Source organism: Triticum urartu, chromosome 1 (genome assembly GCF_003073215.2).
Source record: "Triticum urartu cultivar G1812 chromosome 1, Tu2.1, whole genome shotgun sequence".
NCBI lineage: Eukaryota > Viridiplantae > Streptophyta > Magnoliopsida > Poales > Poaceae > Triticum > Triticum urartu.
Window position 1 is genome coordinate 36505417 of NC_053022.1, and position 19359 is coordinate 36524775.

General features: G+C 46.0%; 1 long non-coding RNA gene across 1 annotated transcript; it reads left to right on the forward strand.

Moving 5' to 3' along the window:
* Positions 1-3367: 3367 nt before the first annotated feature.
* Positions 3368-4238, forward strand: LOC125548771. Its single transcript, XR_007301171.1, has 2 exons — positions 3368-3398; positions 3988-4238. It is a non-coding gene; the product is annotated as an uncharacterized LOC125548771 (long non-coding RNA).
* The last annotated feature ends 15121 nt before the right edge of the window (positions 4239-19359 follow it).

Genomic DNA, 19359 nt, shown 5'->3' on the forward strand with positions numbered 1-19359 from the left:
TGGTTGAATCTTGAAATTTTTTTGGTGTTTCTCTGATTAAATAGATACTTATGTACCTAGAAATGATTATTGGAAAAAATAAAGAGCAAACTATGAGGCAGCTACAGTTCAAATTTGACCCGTTTCCAACTAAATCGACGGCAATTTGTCTTTTTCATCAGAGGTGGATCAAAACTTTTTTCACCCAACCATTTGGTTAATTGTGCATTATATATGTCCTAGTATTTTATAAAATTGATTTGGTCCATTTTTGCAACAATTATTTGGTAGGTCCTTCACAAAAAACCTCCTTTTGGGCACTCGAAAAATGGAAAATGAATTTTCCGTGCAAAGAAAATGAAAACTTCCTTAGGCAACATTGTTTGGAATTCCAAGATGCACCCTTGTGCATAATATGAGATCATTTGAACAAACTATGCCATGAATGTGGCCATAAGATTGATCATTTGGCTTGAAAGCCATGAATCTTCATGCATGATAGCACATTTCTGTGAACACTTTTTTAAAATAATTGCCATATTACAAGTTTATTATTTTTTTTGGAAACTTGGTCACATATATTGACACAATGCGAAGTTTTTCCAATTTTTTGATTTTTTTTGAATTTTTTATGCCCGTTTCAAAAAGCGGTCAAAACGGTGGGCTTGACCGTTCCTAGCTAGTGATTGAATCTTGGAAAATTTTTGATGTTTCTCTGATTAAATAGATACTTATGTACCTAGAAAGGATTTTTGGAAAAAATAAAGCACAAACTATGAGGCAGCTGCAGTTCAAATTTGACCCGCTTCCAGCGGAATTGGCAGAAATTTATCTTTTTCAGGAGAGGTGCATCAAAACTCTTGACACCCAACCATTTGGTCAATTTTACATTAAATATGGCCTAATACTTTATAAAAAATTATTTGGTCCAATTTCACAACAAATATATGATAGGTTCTTCACAAAAAAACTCATTTTGGGCACTCAAAAAATGATTAACAATAGATAGAAAGATCAGAAATACATACAAATTGGTGCTCATCCATAAAATGTGGTCTAACTTGAGTGAAAATTTGTGTGATGCCCTTTTGCAAAATAGTTTTGATAGTTACTTCACAAAATCCCTCAATTTTTAGTACTTAGAAACTATTTTAAATCACTGTTTTTTCGAACCAATCAAAACTCTTCCCACGGATCGATGACATGGCGCCCATCCATCCATCCATCCATATATCCGTCCCACATCCATCCATCCATCCATCTATCTACAGAAAAAAAGAAAAAGAGATAACCCCCCGCAGCCCAAACCCTAGATCAGATCCATCCATCCCCTGCTCCCAATCTCCCCCCCCCCGCCGCCACCTCCTTCCCGTAGCCGCCCCCTCCCGATCCAGTCCTCTCCCACCCACCCCTGACCTCGCCGTCCTCCCTCCCCTCCCAGCATCTCCCAGCCACCTCTTCGCCCGAGGAGATCGAGCGAGCGCCCGAGTGTGCCCGTCCTCGCAGCCTCCTCCCACGATTCCCCGCACCCGAGCCCCATGAGAGGAGCTCCTCCTGTGATTTTGCACGCCGCCGCCGGCGACCACCAGCCACAGCTTGCCGGAGCCAGCAGATGAGTGCCACCCTTCTTCCCGTGCTCTCTTTCTTCCTCCTTTTTCTCTCTCACACATCTCAATTTCTCTCTTTGTCTCAAATAGTGCACTCTGCCGCCATGGACGCTCGCGTCCCCGACCTTGCAGCATGCCGCCCCGATGCCAAGTCCCTCCTCGCCGTTCCTGCGCCGCCGAGCCGAAGCCTCGCCCAAGTCCAAGAGCTGCCGCCGTTTGCCTCCTCGCCATGGCCTCCCCTGCTTCGTCTGCTTCGCGGACAGAGCTCCGTCTCTGTCAACGTGTCCTCCCGCCATCTCTGTTCGCTGTTGGGCTCGATCGACTCCAGCAGCACCCCCACGGTGACGCTCCGCTCCTCCTAGCCCCCGTCTCCTGTGCGTTTTGTTCATGTAGTCGTCTTTTCGTTGCTCTAGTGATGCTGCAGCTGTATGCTTGTGGGAATTATGTTGTCTGAGTACTGAATAGCTTAGATTGGTAGTGTCATCATCATGTGCTAGCTTAGTTCCATTTTGTGTTGCTTCATCCTGGCGGTTGTATCCGTGTGTCTGCCCATGTAATTAACCAGATAGTAGTTGTTTCATCGCTTCAAGTTCAGAGCCTGGGTGCTTTGTGCTCTTTTCTGTAAACAAAGAGTGGCATCTACTACACTAATAGTCTAGCACTACTTGCACCAAGATTCAGTGGTTTGATGTGGCCTGTAAGCTAAACTACTCCAAGTGGGCAGTACCTGTTTAATTAGATTAGCAGGAAATTCAGGCCCCTGAGATTTTGTTGCTCTTGTATAGTGTGAAATTCAGTAGATGAATCAGTAACAAACTCAGCCAACATGAAGTTTGAATCAACACAGATGCTAGTGTTCTGCAATCATATATAGGTCTTTGAACTCGCAGACTGGAATATATATATGGGGTGTTTGTGACTGCTTGCATGACAAGAATGTTACTAGTACATTTGTCATCAGTAGTGCTTTCATCATTTTATAGTTTACCACATGTGTTAAATGACCAAAGTTCATGGCTGGTTCTCTAACTTGGAGGTGATGTCTAGGCAAAAACAATAGTAAATTATGATCACCATACCTGGTGATCTGCTACAGCTATGCACTGATGAAACTGTTTGCTTGCTTCTGTACCGTGCTTGCTTCTATACCTGGCTCTTGTATAGTTCTGAATTGGTCCAGTAGATATGAATTTGGAGTGCTTTTTGTGCTGCAGCCAGTGCCTCAGCGCTATATATGTTAGTGCCAGGCTGTTCGTCTGTTTTCTGCTTCTCTGTTGGTAGCTTAGAATAATACAATTCTCACTGAATGTACTTTTGCATTCTTACTATATCTACTGCTGCCACAATCATTCTTACTATATCTCACTGAATGGCATCTCAGTTTGTACCTCATCTAGCACACTGCCTAAAATTGTCACTATTGTTTCAATGAAATTAGTAGAATTACCTTGTGATTCCTCTGTTTGCTTCATATTATGGTTGCTCTACTGCTAGTGTCTTACTAGCTTGTTCTGGCTCATCGTGTTCCTGCTTGTAGTTGATTTTCCATGTGCCTAAGTATATGAGTAGTACATGTGCAAGCAAACATTTGAACTCAAACCCATCCATCCTTTGTACTGTACTATACTGAAGAAGTAATGTAGATGAATATACATGCAGTTTTATTAAGTGAATGCCATGCAAACAACTAACTTGCTCTTGTCCATGTAGATGGAGTAGGAGGATGAGCAGCAGCAACAAATGAACCTGATAGTGAAGAAGCACCTAATGACCAGAACTCATTCAAGTGCTCTTTAGTCCTTCCAAAGCAAGGTCTTGATGTCCCCCTTACAGAAAATGTTCATATATGTTCCTGATGCGTGTGTGCATGTTGGATGGTCACATTCTAGTGTACTAGCTAGCTAGTAAGCTTGTTTTGCTACCGGATGATTGAATGTCATCTCAGTTTGTACCTCATCTAGATCACCACCTCAAATTGCCACTGTTTGGTTAGTGTTTCCTTCTTGGTTGGCTAAACATATCTGTTTGTTTAATTAGGAGCATTAGACGCTCTCCATCGATGATTGCCTAATTTTATTCATGGTCTGCACAATATATTCATTTGATTGTCTGCTACATCTCCACTTAAATACTCATAATGCTACTTTCCAGCCTTTGTTCAATTGGACTGACTATATATCTCTTGTTGAAATTGTGCTCTTGATCTTTTGTTTAAACCTGGGACATCATGCATATCTAGCTCTTCCTTTTCAGTCTAAACCTGAGACCTCTTTTGTTTCAGTCACACTGCTATTTTGTTATGCTTGATAAACCTGAGACTTCTTTCTATTGTAATATCGAAGTTGTTTGGTTCTGGCCTCAGCTAAGTACACTAATATTGAAGTTGTTCACTCTTTTACAGGAGCTTTGGGCCTAATTTTTTTGGAGTGTGAAGCCATGAAGCCAAGTGCGAATCAGTGAAGCCCTACTTAGCAAAGAGTTTTTTTTGGTTCTATAGTAGACTGTAAATTGTAATATTGTATCAGATTGTAAAAGACTAATGTAGTGTTATTTGATGAATTATATTTGTCCCGTCCTATTTGAAATAGTGATTATGTATGTTAAAAAGATGTGAAATGGAAACATGACCAGCGGGACCAATTTATGCCCCACTTATGAATATAATTTGAGATATTTTGAAATTTTTGACATGTGGGGCCCATGTGACTAGTGGGACTAGCTCTAAAATAAAATGATTGAAAAATAAAAAATCAATTGATGGTAAGAAGGCCACGGCCCAACAATAAAAAGGCTGCAATATTGGGCTTGGCCCATGAACCGAACCAAAAATTGACAGAAAAAACACAAATAGGTTGAATTGTTGGGCTAGGCCCATGTAGAAAATCGAATTGGACCAGGTTGAATCTTGTGCCACGTCAGATTGCCACGCTGGATGCCTACGTGGCCTGGGGAGGTTGCTAGTGACCAAAATGCCACAGTAGACGTATTTTGGTCATAAACGTCTACGACCATTCTAGAAGAAAGGTCGCTATAGTCAGTTTATGACGGCCAGCTTTTGACCTTATGTTTTTGGTCACAAAAAGGTCATAAATGGAAATTTGTGACCATTCAGTGACCAATAGTGGTGGTCACAAGTTGACATATTTCTTGTAGTGGTAACTCCTCTACCCAACAACCCGGCGTTCGTTGTAAAGGAACCATAAGCCGGGGTTTTAGCCCCTTCAGAATCTTCTGATTGGCTCTCTCGGCTTGACCATTGGATTGAGGATGAGCTACAGAAGAAACATCAAGCCGGATGTGCTCTCGCTGACAAAACTCTTTCATAGCCCCTTGAGACAGATTAGTGCCATTTTCTGTGATAATACTGTGTGGAAAACCGAAACGGAAGATTACTTTTTTCATGAACCGAACCGCCGTGGCTGCATCACACTTACTTACAGGCTCTGCCTCAACCCACTTAGTAAACTTATCAACTGCCACTAAGAGATGTGTCTTTTTATCCTTAGACCTTTTGAAAGGTCCCACCATGTCAAGCCCCCAAACCGCAAACGGCCAAGTGATTGGAATCATCCGGAGCTCTTGAGCCGGCACATGCGCTCGTCGTGCAAATTTTTGACACCCATCACATCTGATGACCAGATCCTCTGCATCAGCGTGAGCCGTCAACCAGTAAAAACCGTGACGAAACGCTTTGGCTACTAAAGATTTCGACCCAGCATGATGGCCACAATCGCCTTCATGGATCTCAAGAAGAATTTCTTGACCTTCTTCAGGGGAAACACATCGTTGGAACGCTCCAGAAACACTGCGATGAAATAACTCTCCATCCGAAATCGTCATGGACTTAGGTCGCCGGGTTATCTACCGAGCCAGGATCTCATCCGCTAGCAACTCTCCCCGAGTCATGTAAGCCAAGAACGGCACCGTCCAATCTGGGATGACATGAAGAACCGCTACCAACTGTGCCTCCGGGTCAGGAACAGCTAAATCTTCTTCTGTGGGCAACTTGACGGAGGGGTTATGCAAAACATCCAAAAAGGTGTTGGGTGGCACCGGCTTACGCTGAGACCCTAGCCGGCTTAAAGCATCGGCCGCTTCGTTCTTTCGACAGTCAATATGCTCCACCTGATAACCTTTAAAATATCCTGCAATAGCATTGACCTCTCGACGATAGGCCGCCATAATAGGGTCTTTGGAATCCCACTTGCCAGATACCTGTTGAGCCACTAGATCTGAGTCACCAAGACATCTGACCCGGCTCAAGCTCATCTCTTTTGCCACTCGAAGACCATGGAGCAAGGCTTCATACTCTGCTGCGTTGTTAGTGCATGGAAACATCAATCGCAACACATAACAAAATTTATCACCTCGTGGCGAAGTTAACACGACTCCAGCCCCTGAGCCTTCCAATTGCCTGGATCCATCAAAATGAATAGTCTAATATGTGTTGTCTGGCTTCTCTTCTGGCATCTGCATCTCTGTCCAGTCATTGATGAAGTCAACCAGGGCTTGATACTTAATTGCAGTACGTGGAACATACTTCAACCCATGAGACCCAAGCTCAATTGCCCATTTGGCGACTCGCCCTATGGCTTCTGTGTTCTGAATAATGTCTCCCAAAGGAGCAAAGCTAACCACAGTGATTGGATGTCCCTGAAAGTAATGCTTAAGCTTCCGGCTTGCCATGAACACCCCATAAACAAGCTTCTGCCAATGTGTATATCGTTGTTTAGATTCAATTAGCACTTCACTGACATAATAAACCGGTCTCTGAACCGGATGCTCTTTGCCAGCCTCCTTGCGCTCTACCACCATAGCCACACTAACATCCCGTGAGTTAGCAGCCACGTATAACAATAGTGGCTCTTTCTCAATTGGAGCAGCTAGGACTGGCGGCTCAGCCAATTGTGCTTTCAGATCCTCAAAAGCAGCGTTCGCAGCATCGCTCCAAACAAAAACATCCGTTTTCTTCATCAACTGATACAGAGGCATAGCCTTTTACCCTAACCGGCTTATGAACTGACTCAAAACAGCCACACGACCCGCCAGTCGCTGAACATCATTGACGCAGGTAGGTTTGGCTAGAGATGTAATTGCCTTCATTTTCTCTGTGTTAGCTTCAATACCTTGGTTAGACACCAAAAAACCCAAAAGCTTGTCGGCTGGTACTCCAAAAACACACTTGGCCGGGTTAAGCATCATCTTGTAAACCCAAAGATTATCAAAAGTCTCTTTCAGGTCTGTGACCAAGGTTTCCTCTTCCCTGGATTTCACCACTATATCATCCACATAAGCATGAACATTGCGCCCAATTTGATTGTGAAGACAATTCTGCACACACCGCTGGTAAGTCGCCTGGGCACTCTTAAGCCCAAAAGGCATGGACACATAGCAGAAGGCTCCAAAAGGAGTTATAAAAGTTGTCTTTTCTTGATCCTTGACTGCCATTTTAATATGATGATAACCGGAATAAGCATCTAAGAAACTCAACCGTGCGCAACCCGCCATAGCATCAATGATCTAATCAATACGGGGGAGAGCAAAAGGATCAGCCGGACAAGCCTTGTTCAAATCTGTGTAATCCACACACATCCGCCAGGTGCCATTCTTCTTGAGTACCAGCACCGGGTTAGCTAACCATTCGGGGTGAAAGACCTCCACAATGAACCTAGCTGCCAAGAGCCGGGCCACTTCTTCTCCGATGGCCTTGCGTCTTTCCTCACTGAACCGCCGGAGAAACTGTCTGACAGGTTTGAACTTTGGATCGATATTAAGAGTGTGCTCAGCGAGTTCCCTCGGGACACCCAGCATGTCTGAAGGTTTCCATGCAAAGATGTCCCGGTTCTCACGGATGAACTCGATGAGCGCGCTTTCCTATTTCGGATCGAAGTTGGTGCTGGTGATGAACTGTTTGGATGAATCGCCAGGTACAAAGTCAACCATCTTAGTGTCATCAGCTGATTTGAATTTTAACTCCGTCTCGTGCTCTGTTGTTGGTTTCTTTAATGACGTCATGTCCGCCGGGTCAACATGATCCTTGTAGAATTTTAACTCCTCCGTTGCACAGACAGATTCAGCATAGGCGGCATCACCTTCTTCACATTCCAAGGCTATCTTCCGGCTCCCATGTACTATAATAGTGCCCTTGTGACCCGGCATCTTGAGCTGTAAATATACGTAACACGGCCGAGCCATGAACTTGGCATAAGCCGACCGCCCAAACAGAGCATGATATGGGCTTTTGATCTTAACCACTTCAAAGGTTAATTTTTCTGCTCTGGAGTCATACTCATCCCCAAAGGCTACTTCCAGCTCAATCTTACCAACTGGGTATGCCAATTTACCAGGTACCACACCATGAAAAACAATGTTGGATTGTTTAAGATTTTTATCCGTCAACCCCATCCGGCGGAACGTCTCATAGTAGAGGATGTTGATGCTGCTGCCTCCATCCATGAGCACCTTAGTGAACTTGTACCCACCAACTTGAGGTGCCACCACCAAAGCCAAGTGACCCGGATTATCAACCCGGGGCGGGTGATCCTCTTTGCTCCACACAATAGGCTGCTCTGACCAACGTAGATAACGTGGAATTACCAGTTCAATGGCATTGACGGCCCTCTTGTGGAGTTTCTGGTCCCTCTTACATAAACTGGTAGTAAAGACATGATACTGTCCGCTACTCAACTGCTTCGGGTTGCTCTGATAGCCGGATTGTTGCTGCTGTTGATTCCCTTGGCCGTGTTGCTGATTATATCCTCCCTGGTGACCAGGATAACCCTGACCATGAAAACCTCCTCCGTTTGAACCGGCGCCCGGGCCCTGAAAGCCGCCTCCACCTGAGCCGCCACCTGGGCCGTGACCCCCATCAAATGCGTTTGAATTTTTAAACGCCTTCATTATCGTGCAATCCTTCCACAAGTGGGTGGCTGGTTTCTCCCGGGTGCCGTGTTTTGGACAAGGTTCATTCAACAACTGCTCAAGGGTGGGGCCTGACCCGCCCGATCGAGGGGGTTGTCTGCCCTTGCGCCGCTGATTACCACCCTGTGCATTAGTATTAGCAACAAACTCATCAGCCTTACTCTTATTACCTCCCTGATTCACCGGGTTATGCTGGTGACCCTTGCCATTGCCGTTCTTCTTTCCCTTCATTGCCTTTTCTTCATCAGACACCGGGTCCTTGGTGGTATCAAAATCGGCATACTTGACAAGAGCCGCCATCAACGTCCCCATGTCATTACAGTCACGTTTAAGCCGCCTCAACTTCTGCTTCAGAGGTTCAAAGCGGTAATTTTTCTCCAACATCAAAACTACTGAGCCAGCATCTATCTTATCAGATGAATGTATTATCTCCTTGACCCGGCGCACCCAATGGGTTGTAGACTCACCATCCTCTTGCTTGCAATTGGTCAGGTCCACAATCGACATCGGTTGCTTACACGTGTCCTTAAAGTTCTAGATGAACCGTGCTTTCAACTCTGCCCATGATCCGATAAAATAGGGTGGCAATCCCTTTAACCAGGTCCGAGCCGTTCCATCCAACATCATGGTAAAATACTTAGCCATAGCAGCATCGCTAACCTCCAACAGCTCCATAGCCATCTCATAACTCTCAATCCAAGCCCCTGGCTGTAGATCAGCTATGTAATTAGGCACCTTACGAGGCCCCTTGAAATCCTTTGGCAACCGCTCATTGCGTATGGCTGGTACCAAACAAGGCACGCCTCCGGTTCTCATGGCCACTCCTGCCTCAACCAAGGTTGTTGGATAAGCCGGAAAGGTTTGGTGAGCCGCCTGCGCCACCGCTATTTGGGCTGCTTGCTCCGCCTCTTGACGAATCCTCCCCTGATCCGCCAAGTTAAAGGCTCCAGCCCGCACCGGCTCATGCCTATATGGCCAGTTGTGGCGTTGAGCATTACTTGACATCTCTGCAGACTCCATGTGCCTACTGTAACTCGGGCTCCGGCTTGGGCGAGGAGTTGAGTGAATCCTGTCTCGACTGCAAGAGTATGCATCTTGCTGGGCCAGAGTTGTCTGAAGTAGTTCTCTCACCCTCCGAGTTTCAATTGCTGCTGGCGAGTCGCCTTCCATTGGGAGAGCCGCCAAACGAGCTGACGCGGCAATGAGGTTTTCCATAGGGTTGGAGAAGTGACCCGGAGGTGTTGCTACATAACGAGGAGGAGCTGTATTCATGCGAGGCGGCTCCATGGTTCGTGGATGAGCCGGTGCACCGGGTGTCGCGACCCGGTTTGCTTCCAGCGGGTTGCTCCCCCCGGCTCCGGGTGTATGGAACAGGTTCCTTGGATCCAGCGTTAGAGGCAGTCGCGATTGAGTTTTCTGATGCCTCCTCCTCATGACCTCATTTGACGCATTAAGATCCACCGAGAGCCGGAAAGTTTCTGCTTGAAGCTGCTGAGCACGAGCATCCAGAGCTGCTCGTTCCGCTGCCATCCGGGTTTCCTCCACGGCTAGATTTTCCTTAGCTTGCACCATCTCCTCCCGCACGCGTGCCACTTCTGCGTCATGCTGGGCTTTAGCCGCCGGTTCTACCACAGCAGTTAACAGAGTCATCAGCTTATCCATGAGGTCCATTAGAACTTGAGCCGGGGGGCGCGCAGGGTCTCCTGACCCGGCAGCTGCCGACCTAGTGGCTGCTGCGGTCGTTGCGGTGGAGTTCTACCCGGGCTGCGTCCCTTCCATGAAGACTCCAACCCAATTCGGCGGCTCAAGGGGGTCCGAAATACTGCTGCCATCGGAATAGCCCCCGAGCATGCCGTCTTGCAGTTGGTACAACGAGTTCGTCTCACCTGTTGATGATGCAGTATCAGAGCAAATGGCCGTCTCCCCGCCTTCCATCGATCCTTCGGAGTATTCATCGCCATGGATGCAGCCTACGAAGGCATGCTTCATGACAGATTGAACACGGCGAGCCCGGCGTGCTGAGCCGCTTCGATGAGGTCGGTGTGGACGTCCGGCTCAGGGCCTGATTCGCCGATCCGGCCGATGAAGACGTGAATTCCGCCAAAGGGGACCCGGTACCCGTACTCGATCGAGCCGACCTCGGGGCCCCAGCCTTAGTCGTCGATGTAGAGCTTACCACGACAACTCTTGGTCATCCGGCCCACAGCGTATCCCTTGAGCCCTTCGAAGTTGCACTTCAAGAACTCAAATCCACCGTGCGTTGGTCCCACGGTGGGCGCCAACTATCGTGGAGTTGTCACGACAGATGTCTTAGGGCAAGGACTTAGTCGTAGGGTCATCGCACTAGGAAGCTTAAAGGGGTTAATCGGGACAAAGGACACGAGAGAGTTTTTATACTAGTTCGGCCCCTTACGATGAAGGTAAAAGCCTACGTCTAGTTGGGATTGGTATTGCTGAGGTTTCGATCTCCAAGAGGCTCAACTCGCCGGCTTGGTTATCGACTTGGCTGTTTCTTTTTTCTAAGCCGCCACCGGATCGTCCCCTCATATACATGGGTTGACGCCCGGTGGCCTACAGAGTCCCGGCCGGCTTATAATCGTGTCCGGCTCGGTGACTTCCTTTACATGCCTTTCTTTACAAGTCTTTCCTTACATACGGCGGTTTACAATATCGGGCTTTAAGCCGGCCCTAGGCCTTTGGGCCTTCTATATGTTTAATAAACTTGAATGTATATTGGGCTTCTTATGTAACCCGCCATTAATGCTGACCCGGCCCCTCCTGGGCGGGTCATACTGGTAGTAATATCCCCAACAGGAGGTGCCTACTACTACGTGCAGCCCGCTGACGACGACCAGGAGTAGTTTAGGAGGATCCCAGGCAGGAGGTCTGCGCCTCTTTCGATCTGTATCCCAGTTTGTACTAGCCATCTTATGGCATCTTGTTTAACTTATGTCTGTACTCAGATATTGTTGCTTCCGCTGACTCGTCTATGACCGAGCTCTTGTAATCGAGCCCTCGAGGCCCCTGGCTTGTAATATGATGCTTGTATGACTTATTTTATTTTTAGAGTTGTGTTGTGATATCTTCCCGTGAGTCCCTGATCTTGATCGTACATGTTTGCGTGTATGATTAGTGTACGGTCAAATCGGGGGCGTCACAAGGCCCATGTAGGCCCAACACTTCCCCGGGGGGGGGGGGGGTTCGGTAACCCCTCGGTACTCCGGAAAAATACCCGAATCACTCGGAACCATTCCGATGTCCGAATACTACCTTTCAATATATGAATCTTTACCTCTCGACCATTTCGAGACTCCTCGTCATGTCCGTGATCTTATCCGAGACTCCGAACAAACTTCGGTCACCAAAACACATAACTCATAATACAAATCGTCATCGAACGTTAAGCGTGTGGACCCTATGGGTTCGAGAACTATGTAGACATGACCGAGACACATCTTCGGTCAATAACCAATAGTGGAACCTAGATGCTTATATTGGTTCCTACATATTCTATGAAGATCTTTATCGGTCAAACCACAAAACAACATACGTCATTCCCTTTGTCATCAGTATGTTACTTACCCGAGATTCGATCGTCGGTATCCTCATACCTAGTTCAATCTCGTTATCGGCAAGTCTCCTTACTCGTTCCGTAATGCATCATCCCGCAACTAACTCATTAGTCACATTGCTTGCAAGGCTTATAGTGATGTGCATTACCGAGAGGGCCCAGAGATACCTCTCCGATACACGGAGTGACAAATCCTAATCTTGATGTATGCCAACTCAACAAACACCTTCGGAGACACATGTAGAGCATGTTTATAATCACTCAGTTATGTTGTGACGTTTGATAGCACACAAGGTGTTCCTCCGGTATTCGGGAGTTGCACAATCTCATAGTCAGAGGAATACATATAAGTCATGAAGAAAGCAATAGCAATAAAACTAAACGATCATTATGCTAAGCTAACGGATGGGTCTTGTCCATCATATCATTCTCTAATGATGTGAACCCCTTTTTCAAATAACAACACATGTCTATGGTCAGGAAACTTAACCATCTTTGATTAACGAGCTAGTCAAGTAGAGGCATACTAGGGACACTCTTGTTTGTCTATGTATTCACACATGTACTAAGTTTCCGGTTAATACAATTCTAGCATAAATAATAAACATTTATCATGATATAAGGAAATATAAATAACAACTTTATTATTGCCTTTAGGGCATATTTCCTTTAAAGTGAACCCTAGCCCATGTGAAAAAAGGCAGCACAACAGCCTCCCTCTCCTTACATGCTTCTTCCACTTCTCTTCACACGCCGCGCATCTCCCCCTCCTCTTCTGCGTCCTCACTTCCGCCATGGCCTCAACAGCAACCTCGCCATCAACCTTTCCTCCCCCCCCTCTCTCTCTCCGAGCTTCTTTTCCCGGCTCCGATGAGGGAGGGGAGAAGACGGCGGCACGCCTTCGGCTCACTCTAGTGCAGTAGCCGATAGGTGGTCTACAAACATGGATTTTTGTCACTTCTGGTATTCTTTACACTGTCATGATGTTTGATGAATTGATCACATGTTTTTTCGAAAAAAGTATTCCCCAAGCAACAACGCATTCGCCTTCCTTAGCAAAGTCGATGCCACGAGAGAGAGAGGTGTTTGGTCTGGTCCATTTTTATCTAGAAATTCGATCATGTAACTAGCGCCCCATGAAACCGGCGGTCTGCTTGTACTTCTGGCCCATCGATATGATAGACACCTACTTGAGTCTTACTATCGTGGGTTCCATAAGTTCATAAATTATAAACTATTTTATAAATTCGATCAATTTTGTGAGTTCAAAAAAGGTTTGAAAATTTAAAAAATGTTCATGCGTTAAAAAATGTTAAAAATTCAAAATATGTTCATAATTTTGAAAAATATTCACGAATTAAAAAAATTCTATGAAAATCATAAAATGTTTGCATATTTGAAAAATGCTCACGAATTTAGAAAATGTTACGAAGAAATTTAAAACTGTTCATGAACTAAAAGAATGTTAATGTATTCGAAAAAGTCCATGAATTAAAAAATTGTTAGCCATTTACAAAACCATGCCTCGCACGAAAGAAAAATAAATAGAAAACACATATTTTTGTTCTGTTTCCGAGAGGCAGGGCCGTGCCTCTCACGAAAGCAAAATCATGCCACTCACGGAAGGAAAAACATATTTTTTAGAGGCTCGTGAAAGCACAACCGCGCCTCTCGTGGAAGCAATACCGTGCCTCTCGCGGAGGAAATAAAACAAAAAACACGTTATTTTTCTGTTTCCCGTGCCTCTCGCGGAAGCAAAACCGTGCCTCTAACGGAAGGAAAAAACATAAATCATGTTTTTTTGTTTCTGAGAGGCTCGTGAAAGTACAACCGTGGCTCTTGCGAAAGCAAAACTGTGCCTCTCGCGAAGGAAAAAAAGACAAAAAACACGTTTATTTTCGTTTCTCGTGCCTCTCACAAAAGCACAACCGTGGCTCTTGTGAAAGCAAAACCGTGTCTCTCACGAAAAAAACATAATTTTTTTATTTCCAGGAGGCATGGCCGTGCCTCTCGTGGCTCTCACGAAAGGGAAAAAATATGTTTTTAATGCAAAATTCTTTTTTAATTTTTTTCTAAAAGCTAAGGAAGACCGGTGAAAAACCAAAAAGTGAAAAAACCCAGAAAAAACATTTAAAAGTCAAAAACGCGTGTGAAAAAATAAAAATAAAATTCGAAAAGAGCGTCCAGAGTGCGACACGCGGCGGCGGCTGTGGCGCGCTCTCAGCCCACCAACTAGTTGGAAAGCTCCTGAAGGAGCGCTCATCAACTAGTTGCTCCTGCTTCTTCCTCCCCTCCGGCAATTTCTCCCTTCTAGCGAAATCGACCGAAAATCAAAACTCAGGCGACTGACATTGTAGCTATTGTCTATTTTTTTTAGTAAAACGATCCATATAACTAGCGGCCCATCAAACTGGCGGTCTGCCTGTACTTCTGGTCCACCGAACCACTCTCTTCGATGAACAAGGCCGCAGGCCTGTCAGCCCGGTCGCCCCCTTGAGAGGCATCAAAAAGCAGGGAGTGACAGTCTGACAGAGGGGAGTCCGAGCACGGGTGGGGTAGAGACCGGAGCGGCGAGGGTTTCGGTGCCGGCGTCGGTGGCCTGGGTGGAGAAACCCCATCATCCCTCGCGCCCTCCGCCCGCCTCGGGAGGCCGGCAGGGCTCCGGATCTGCTGGGCCGCCGCCGCCGGCATCGGACCCTTCGCTTCGGTGGGAAGTTCTCCGCCGCATTGCCCCGTCTCCCACGCCTGTTTCCCCCGGCTTTCCGGTGGTTTGATGCTTTGTTCCGCTCGATCTCGGCGTAGATGTACGTACTTTGGTAGTCTGTTTGGCGATTTGTAGTCCACTACTAGTAGTATAATTTTCGCATGCTGCATGGATTTTCCCTTGGAATTGGCCCGATGATGATTCGCTGAAACCCCCAATGCGGGGATGTGGATGGACAGATCGGCTCAGATCTGAGCTCGAAAACGGATCAGAAATGGCTAATGCGGCGCTGGCTACTCTGTTCTGGGCGCTGAGGCCTGTGTCTGGGTCAGCCGTTGCTTCCGCTGAAGCTCTGCCACTGACCTAGGGCCGGCCCTTGTTGAGGTCGCTCTACCTCTCCGTCCTCCTCGTCGCCGCCGCACTTTTGCCATGGCCTCGCCTCGCCTCGCTGCTTCTTTTGGTTCACCCAGACATGCCCCAGTGCCAGCTTTGGAGCCCGCCGCACTAGCCTGCGATGAAAACTGAAATCTGAGGGCCATATTGTGATACAGAATTCTCAGTATTTTCGTCTGAATTGAACTCTTTTGCACTGTAATATAGACAGCTTCTGCACATTGTGTTTATGTGTTATATTCTGGTGTGGTATGCAATGCAATGGTGGAATGGAATGCCATCTTACAATGTGGAGCACTCCTTGGCTAGTGATTTGGTAGGATAATTAATCGATTGCACTGAATCACCCGCGCTAATCTCCTATTGTTATTTTCCTCCTTGTTTCCTTCGGCTTTCTGGTGGTTTGATGCTTTGTTCTGATCGATCTCGGCTTAGATTTACTTTGGTGGTTTGTTTTGTGCATTTGTAGTGTATACTATGTTTCGCTTGTTGCATGGATTTTCCTTTCTCCTGGCCTGATGATGATTAGGGCGAAAGGTCCATATGGGGATGGATAGATAGATCGATTGATCGGCTCAGGTTTGAGCTTGAAATGGGATCAGCCGTTGCATTCACAAGGTTGAAGACCCTGAAATGGCTAATACAGTGCCGGCCTTCTCTGTTCTAGGCGCTGAGGCATGGGTGCTTGGGTTAGCCGTTGCTTTTGCTCAAGCTCCGCCACTGACTGTTGGGATGTTTCCCTTCTTCCTTCTCTTCCTATCAGCTCATGTGTCACCGTGGTGACACAGCTGTCGCCGCCGTCATCGTCGTTGTCATCACCATCACCACCACCGCCTTGTCTTCTCTATTGGTCCACCCAGACTCGTCACTGTGCCAGCTTTGAAGCCTGCTGCATTAGCCTATGATGAACCTGAAATCTGAGGGCCATGTTGTAATACGAATTCTCGGGATTTTCATTTGAATCGAACTCTTTTGTGTGGACTCACTGTAAAACAGCCAGCTTGCACATGGTGTTATACTGTTGTGTAGTGTGCAATGGTGTAACGCGAACTCACAATGTGTGAAGCAGTGCTTTGGGCCATGCATATGCGCCTGTCTGTCTTTGCCGAGATCTAGGCTAGTGTTTTGGTAAGATGCTGGTCACACTGAATGAGCCACACCCATCCCTCGTGTGTTAGATATGATGGCGTAGAATCACACTGACAGATCTTACCAGTCCATCTGAGGTTCATTTTTTGTACATCTATATTCTTTTTTTATTTCTTTTACCTTATTCTATCTATGTCATGTGTCATTTCAAGAACTGTTCATTTCCCATTCGTGAATGCAAGTTGGCTCTTTAGTAGAAAATATGACATGCTTTTGCTAAAGAAATAGTGATTAAAATACTTTTGATTTCTTTTCTGTTTTTCTTTCAGTTACTTTTCTTAGCAGTTTAATCTCATATTACATCTTCCATTTAATAAGATCCCAACTGTGAAATTTTGGCTTTGCACCAAAATTTCTGTTTTGAGTTTTTGACTATATCATGATGGTATTTTTTCGGGATGGTGGTTAGAAGCATGTATTGCCTAATGATGAAAACTAATGTCAAGAGATGGCACATGACATGATCCCCCCCCCCCCCTTCTCTCTCTCTCTCATGTGTGTGTGCGCGCGCGTACATTGGCAGAGGATCTACCTTTCTTCATGCCCTTACGGGTGAATTGAAGATCATCTCTTGTGCCATCAATGAATGCTACATATTTGAACATGTGAAGGCACAGGCTTCATTTTCATATCACAAATTATTGGCGAAGTTATGTTTGACATATTTATTTGGTTTCATCTTCCAGATCTGTATATATTTGGTTGATGCAAACCCTTCATTTGCACTATTATTTCTTATGCTTAGATTATGTTAAGTGTTCACTTCTATACATCGCCCAATGATGAAAATTGAAAATGTAGAGATGGCACTTGGACATGATCCTCTCCTCCCTGTTCTCCTCCTCCTCCTCCTCCTCCTCCTCCTTCTCTCTCTCTCTCTCTCTCTCTCTCTCTCTCTGCGTGATGCGTAATGGCACATGCAGCAGCAGCAGCAGCAGCAGTTCACACCAGATCAATCTTTCACTTGCCTTATGGACAAAAGGGAGATCATTTCTTGTGCCATCAATGAATGCTACATCTATGGCACCTGAGGGCACGACGTTTCTTTACCTTACATTAATAACCGACAAAATTTGCATGGATATTATTTTCAATTTCATCTTCCTTCAATAGCATTGCTGTCTCTTACGTTCAGATTTTGCATTATTTTCGCTTTTCCTTTTGCTTCATCATTTTTGTGCATTTGTTGTGGTTCCATCTGATTATAATTAAGTTTGCTCTGTGATTTCTTCATTACTTTTGTAGTACCTTCTTAGCTTGTTGTTTTGCGTTTCACCTCAGTGGAGGAAAACCTTTGGTGTTTCATGATTTATCACGACTGATCACTGTTGTAAATCAGCTTGCATTTGAGTTTCGATCTCGAAGTGTAGCCCTTTACCAGGGTGAAGGTTTTGAAATGGCCAAAGTATTGTTGGTTTCTGTCTGTAATGTTTATTAGTGGTTTTAAGTTAGTATTCTGGTTATGATTTGTGCTTCAAAATTGCCCATCTCATACGTCTATTTCCCCCTTCGATTCCTTTGGCTCTCCGGTGGTTTGATGCTTTGTTCCGGTCGATCTCGGTGTAGATGTACTTTGGTCGTAGTCTGTTTGGTGCTTTGTAGTCTACTAGTAGTACTATATTTTCCGCATGCTGCATGGATTTTCCCTCGGATTGGCCCGATGATGATTAGGCTGAAACCCCCAATGCGGGGATGTGGATGGATGGATAGATAGATAGATCGGCTCAGATCTGAGCTCGAAAAGGGATCAGTCGTTAAGTTGCAAGGTTGAATGAAGCCCCTGAAATGGCTAAATGCGGCGCTGGCTTCTCAGTTCTAGGCGCTGAGGCCTGTGTCTGGGTCAGCCGTTGCTTCCGCTGAAGCTCTGCCACTGACCTAGGGCCGGCCCTTGTTGAGGTCTGCCTCTCCGTCTTTCTCCTCCTCCTCGTCGCCGGCGCACTTTTGCCATGGCCTCGCCTCGCCTCTTCTTTCGGTTCACCCAGACGCGTCCCAGTGCCGGCTTTGGAGCCCGCCGCATTAGCCTACGATGAAACCGAAATCTGAGGGCCATGTTGTGAACAGAGTTCCTGGTATTTTCGTCTGAATCGAACTCTTCTGCACGGTCGCACTGTAAAAAGACAGCTTCTGTACATTGTTTTATATTGTAGTGTAGTATGCAATGGTGGAATGGAATGCCATCTTATTGGTAAGATAATTAATCGATTACACTGAATCACCTGCGCTAATCTCCTATGGGTATTTTTCTCTTTGTTTCCTTCAGCTTTCTGGTGGTTTGATGCTTTGTTCTGATCGATCTCGGCTTAAATTTACTTTGGTGGTTTGTTTTGCGCATTTGCAGTGTATGCTATGTTTTCGCTTGTTGCCTGGATTTTCCTCTCTCATGGCCTGATGATGATTAGGGTGAAAAGGCCCATGTGGGGATGGATAGATAGATCGATTAATCGGCTCAGGTTTGAGCTTGAAATGGGATCAACTGTTGCATTTGGAAGGTTAAAGCCCCTGAAATGGCTAATACAGCGCTGGCCTTCTCTGTTCTAGGCGCTGAGGCATGTGTGCTTGGGTTAGCCATTGCTTTTGCTCAAGCTCCGCCACTGGCTGATGGGATGGTTCCCTTCTTCCTTCTCTTTCTACCAGCTCATGTGTCACCATGGTGACACAGCTGTCGCTGCCGTCTCGTCGTTGTCACCACCACCATTGCCTGGTCTTCTCTATCGGTCCACCCAGACACGTCACAGTGCCAGCTTTGAAGCCCGCTGCATTAGCCTTTGATGAACCTGAAATCTGAGGGCCATGTTGTAATACGAATTCTCAGGATTTTTATTTGAATCGAACTGTTTTGTGTGGACTCACTGTAAAACAGCCAGCTTGCACATGATGTTATACTGTTGTGTAGTGGGCAATGCTGGAACGCCAACTCACAATGTCTAAAGCAGTGCTTTGGGCCATGCATGTGCGCCTGCATGTCTTTGCCGAGATCTAGGTTAGTGTTTTGGTAAGATAATTAACTGGTTGCACTGAATTAGTCACACCCATCC